The sequence below is a fragment of the Calliopsis andreniformis genome, unplaced genomic scaffold (genome assembly GCF_051401765.1).
Source record: "Calliopsis andreniformis isolate RMS-2024a unplaced genomic scaffold, iyCalAndr_principal scaffold0019, whole genome shotgun sequence".
NCBI lineage: Eukaryota > Metazoa > Arthropoda > Insecta > Hymenoptera > Andrenidae > Calliopsis > Calliopsis andreniformis.
The window spans coordinates 12,782,353-12,788,804 of record NW_027480431.1 but is presented as its reverse complement, the minus strand read 5'-3'; positions in this window follow the sequence as shown (position 1 = coordinate 12,788,804).

The following is a 6,452-nucleotide window of genomic DNA, read 5'->3' as shown; positions in this document are numbered from 1 at the left end:
TCTTATACGATGGAAAAGCTGTTGTATTTATATCGTATTTTATGCTTCTGGCGTTGACTTCTTAGGCCCTAACTATTCGATCTGGTGGAACAACGCCGTAGGGTGAAGCCTAGGTTGCCCGGAACGTAGAAATGACCATTACTTTCACACTGTTTGCAATTATTCCTTTTATACGATGGAAAAGCTGTTGTATTTATATCGTATTTTATTATTCTGGCGTTGACTTCTAAGGACCTAACTATTCGATCTGGCGGAGCAACGCCCTAGAGTGAAGCCTAGGTTGCTCGGAGTGTAGAAATGACCATAACTTTCACACTGGTTGCAATTATTCGTTTTATACGCTGGAAAAACTGATGCATCTTTATCGTATTTTATGCTTCTGGCGTTGACTTCTTAGGCCGTAACTATTCGATCTGGTGGAGCAACGCCCTGGAGTGAAACCTAGGTTGCCCGGGACGTAGAAATGACCATAACTTTTAAACTGCTAGCAATTATTCGTTTTATACAATGGAAAAACTGTTCTATTTATTTTGTATTTAATGCTTCGGGCGTTGACTTCTAAGGCCCTAACTGTTTGATCTGGTGGAGCAACGCCCTAGAGTGAAGCCAATGTTGCCCGGAACGTAGAAATGACCATAACTTTCACACTGGTTGCTATTATTCCTTTTAGACGATGGAAAAACTGTTATATTTATATTGTATTTTATGCTTCTGGCGTTGACTTCTTAGGCCCTAACTATTCGATCTTGTGGAACAACGCCCCAGAGTGAAGACTAGGAGGCCCGGAACATGGAAATGACCATTACTTTCACACTGTTTGCAGTTATTCCTGTTATACGATGGAAAAACTTTTGCATCTTTATTGTATTTTATGCTTCTGGCGTTGACTTCTAAGGCCCTAACTGTTCGATCTGGTGGAGCAACTCCCTAGAGTGAACACTAGGTTGCTCGGAATGTATAAATGTCCACAACTTTCACACTGGTTGCAATTATTCGTTTTATACGACGGAAAAGCTGTTGTATTTATATCGTATTTTATGCTTCTGGCGTTGACTTCTTAGGCCCTAACTATTCGATCTGGCGGAACAACGCCGTAGAGTGAAGCCTAGGTTGCCCGGAACGTAGAAAAGACCATTATCTTCACACTGGTTGCAATTATTCCTGTTTTACGATGGAAAAACTGTTGCATCTTTATTGTATTTTATGCTTCTGGCGTTGATTTCTAAGGCCCTAATTATTCGATCTGGTGGAGCAACGCCCTAGAGTGAAGCCTAGGTTGCCCGGAACGTTGAAATGACCATTACATTCACACTGGTTGCAATTATTCGTCTTATACGATGGACAAGCTGTTGTATTTATATCGTATTATATGCTTCTGGCGTTGACTTCTTAGGCCCTAACTGTTCGATCTGGTGGAACAACGCCGTAGGGTGAAGCCTAGGTTGCCCGGAACGTAGAAATGACCATTACTTTCACACTGTTTGCAATTATTCCTTTTATACGATGGAAAAGCTGTTGTATTTATATCGTATTTTATGCTTCTGGCGTTGACTTCTAAGGACCTAACTATTCGATCTGGCGGAGCAACGCCCTAGAGTGAAGCCTAGGTTGCTCGGAGTGTAGAAATGACCATAACTTTCACACTGGTTGCAATTATTCGTTTTATACGCTGGAAAAACTGATGCATCTTTATCGTATTTTATGCTTCTGGCGTTGACTTCTTAGGCCGTAACTATTCGATCTGGTGGAGCAACGCCCTGGAGTGAAACCTAGGTTGCCCGGGACGTAGAAATGACCATAACTTTTAAACTGCTAGCAATTATTCGTTTTATACAATGGAAAAACTGTTCTATTTATTTTGTATTTAATGCTTCGGGCGTTGACTTCTAAGGCCCTAACTGTTTGATCTGGTGGAGCAACGCCCTAGAGTGAAGCCAATGTTGCCCGGAACGTAGAAATGACCATAACTTTCACACTGGTTGCTATTATTCCTTTTAGACGATGGAAAAACTGTTATATTTATATTGTATTTTATGCTTCTGGCGTTGACTTCTTAGGCCCTAACTATTCGATCTTGTGGAACAACGCCCCAGAGTGAAGACTAGGAGGCCCGGAACATGGAAATGACCATTACTTTCACACTGTTTGCAGTTATTCCTGTTATACGATGGAAAAACTTTTGCATCTTTATTGTATTTTATGCTTCTGGCGTTGACTTCTAAGGCCCTAACTGTTCGATCTGGTGGAGCAACTCCCTAGAGTGAACACTAGGTTGCTCGGAATGTATAAATGTCCACAACTTTCACACTGGTTGCAATTATTCGTTTTATACGACGGAAAAGCTGTTGTATTTATATCGTATTTTATGCTTCTGGCGTTGACTTCTTAGGCCCTAACTATTCGATCTGGCGGAACAACGCCGTAGAGTGAAGCCTAGGTTGCCCGGAACGTAGAAAAGACCATTATCTTCACACTGGTTGCAATTATTCCTGTTTTACGATGGAAAAACTGTTGCATCTTTATTGTATTTTATGCTTCTGGCGTTGATTTCTAAGGCCCTAATTATTCGATCTGGTGGAGCAACGCCCTAGAGTGAAGCCTAGGTTGCCCGGAACGTTGAAATGACCATTACATTCACACTGGTTGCAATTATTCGTCTTATACGATGGACAAGCTGTTGTATTTATATCGTATTATATGCTTCTGGCGTTGACTTCTTAGGCCCTAACTGTTCGATCTGGTGGAACAACGCCGTAGGGTGAAGCCTAGGTTGCCCGGAACGTAGAAATGACCATTACTTTCACACTGTTTGCAATTATTCCTTTTATACGATGGAAAAGCTGTTGTATTTATATCGTATTTTATACTTCTGGCGTTGACTTCTTAGGCCCTAACTATTCGATCTGGTGGAACAACGCCGTAGGGTGAAGCCTAGGTTGCCCGGAACGCAGAAATGACCATTACTTTCACACTGGTTGCAATTAATCATTTTGTACGATGGAAAAGCTGTTGTATTTATATTGTATTTTATGCCTCTGGCGTTGATTTCTAAGGCCGTATCTATTAGATGTGGTGGAGCAACGCCCCATAGTGACGCCTAGGGTGCCCGGAACGTTGAAATGACCATTACATTCACACTGGTTGCAATTATTCGTCTTATACGATGGAAAAGCTGTTGTATTTATATCGTATTTTATGCTTCTGGCGTTGACTTCTTAGGCCCTAACTATTCGATCTGGTGGAACAACGCCGTAGGGTGAAGCCTAGGTTGCCCGGAACGTAGAAATGACCATTACTTTCACACTGGTTGCAATTATTCGTCTTATACGATGGAAAAGCTGTTGTATTTATATCGTATTTTATGCTTCTGGCGTTGACTTCTTAGGCCCTGACTATTCGATCTGGTGGAACAACGCCGTAGGGTGAAGCCTAGGTTGCCCGGAACGTAGAAATGACCATTACTTTCACACTGTTTGCAATTATTCCTTTTATACGATGGAAAATCTGTTGTATTTATATCGTATTTTATGCTTCTGGCGTTGACTTCTTAGGCCCTAACTATTCGATCTGGTGGAACAACGCCGTAGGGTGAAGCCTAGGTTGCCCGGAACGTAGAAATGACCATTACTTTCACACTGGTTGCAATTATTCGTCTTATACGATGGAAAAGCTGTTGTATTTATATCGTATTTTATGCTTCTGGCGTTGACTTCTTAGGCCCTGACTATTCGATCTGGTGGAACAACGCCGTAGGGTGAAGCCTAGGCTGCCCGGAACGTAGAAATGACCATTACTTTCACACTGTTTGCAATTATTCCTTTTATACGATGGAAAATCTGTTGTATTTATATCGTATTTTATGCTTCTGGCGTTGACTTCTCAGGACCTAACTATTCGATCTGGTGGAGCAACGCCCTAGAGTGAAGCCTAGCTTGCCCAGAACGTAGAAATGACCATCACTTTCAAACTGGTTGCAATTAATCCTTTTATACGATGGAAAAACTGTTGTATTTTTATTGCATTTTATGCTTCCGGCGTTGACTTCTAAGGCCCTAACTATTCAATCTGTTGGAGCAGCGCCCTAGGGTGTAGCCTAGGTTGACAGGAAAGTTGAAATGACCACAACTTTCATACTGGTTGCAATTACTCGTTCTATATGATGAATAAACTGTTGTATTTATATTGTATTTTATGCTTCTGGCGTAAACTTCTTAGGCCCTAACTATTCGATCTGGTGGAACAACGCTCTGGGGTGAAGCCTCGGTTGCCGGAACGAAGAAATGACCATAACTTTCACACTGGTTGCAATTATTCGTTTTATACGATGGAAAGGCTGTTGTATTTATATCATATTTTATGCTTCTGGCGTTGACCTCTTAGGCCCTAACTATTCGATCTGGTGGAACAACGCCCTAGAGTGAAGCCCAGGTTGCCCGAAACATGGTAATGACCATTACTTTCACACTGTTTGCCAATATACATTATATACGATGGAAAAGCTGTTGTATTTATATTGTATTTTATGCTTCTGGCGTTGACTTCTTACGACCTAACTACTTAATCTGGTAGAGCACCGCCCTAGAGTGAAGCATAGGTTGCCCGGAACGTAGAACATACCATTACCTTCACACTGGTTGCAATTACTCCAGTTATACGATGGAAAAACTGTTGCATCTTTATTGTATTTTATGCTTCTGGCGTTGACTTCTAAGGCACTAACTATTCAATCTGTTGGAGCAATGCCCTAGGCTGAAGCCTAGGTTGCCCAGAACGTAGAAATGACCATAACTTTCACACTGGTTGCAATTATTCGTTTTATACGATGGAAAAGCTGTTGTATTTATATCGTATTTTATGCTTCTGGCGTTGACTTCTTAGGCCCTAACAATTCGATCTGGTGGAACAACGCCCTAGAGTGAAGCCTAGGTTGCCCGGAACGTAGAAATGACCATTTCTTTCACACTGGTTGCAATTAATCATTTTGTACGATGGAAAAGCTGTTGTATTTATATTGTATTTTATGCCTCTGGCGTTGACTTCTAAGGCCGTAGCTATTAGATGTGGTGGAGCAACGCCCCACAGTGACGCCTAGGGTGCCCGGAACGTTGAAATGACCATTACATTCACACTGGTTGCAATTATTCGTCTTATACGATGGAAAAGCTGTTGTATTTATATCGTATTTTATGCTTCTGGCGTTGACTTCTTAGGCCCTAACTATTCGATCTGGTGGAACAACGCCGTAGGGTGAAGCCTAGGTTGCCCGGAACGTAGAAATGACCATTACTTTCACACTGTTTGCAATTATTCCTTTTATACGATGGAAAAGCTGTTGTATTTATATCGTATTTTATGCTTCTGGCGTTGACTTCTTAGGCCCTAACTATTCGATCTGGTGGAACAACGCCGTAGGGTGAAGCCTAGGTTGCCCGGAACGTAGAAATGACCATTACTTTCACACTGTTTGCAATTATTCCTTTTATACGATGGAAAATCTGTTGTATTTATATCGTATTTTATGCTTCTGGCGTTGACTTCTCAGGACCTAACTATTCGATCTGGTGGAGCAACGCCCTAGAGTGAAGCCTAGCTTGCCCAGAACGTAGAAATGACCATCACTTTCAAACTGGTTGCAATTAATCCTTTTATACGATGGAAAAACTCTTGTATTTTTATTGCATTTTATGCTTCCGGCGTTGACTTCTAAGGCCCTAACTATTCAATCTGTTGGAGCAGCGCCCTAGGGTGTAGCCTAGGTTGACAGGAAAGTTGAAATGACCACAACTTTCATACTGGTTGCAATTACTCGTTTTATATGATGAATAAACTGTTGTATTTATATTGTATTTTATGCTTCTGGCGTTCACTTCTTAGGCCCTAACTATTCGATCTGGTGGAACAACGCTCTGGGGTGAAGCCTAGGTTGCCGGAACGAAGAAATGACCATAACTTTCACACTGGTAGCAATTATTCGTTTTATACGATGGAAAAACTGTTCTATTTATTTTGTATTTTATGCTTCGGGCGTTGACTTCTAAGGCCCTAGCTATTCGATCTGGTCGAGCAACGCCCTAGAGTGAAGCCTAGGTTGCCCGGAACGTAGAGATGACCATAACTTCCACACTGGTTGCAATTATTCGTTTTATACGATGGAAAAGCTGTTGTATTTATATCATATTTTATGCTTCTGGCGTTGACCTCTTAGGCCCTTACTATTCGATCTGGTGGAACAACGCCCTAGAGTGAAGCCCAGGTTGCCCGAAACATGGTAATGACCATTACTTTCACACTGTTTGCAAATATACATTATATACGATGGAAAAGCTGTTGTATTTATATTGTATTGTATGCTTCTGGCGTTGACTTCTTACGACCTAACTACTTAATCTGAAAGAGCACCGCCCTAGAGTGAAGCATAGGTTGCCCGGAACGTAGAACATACCATTACCTTC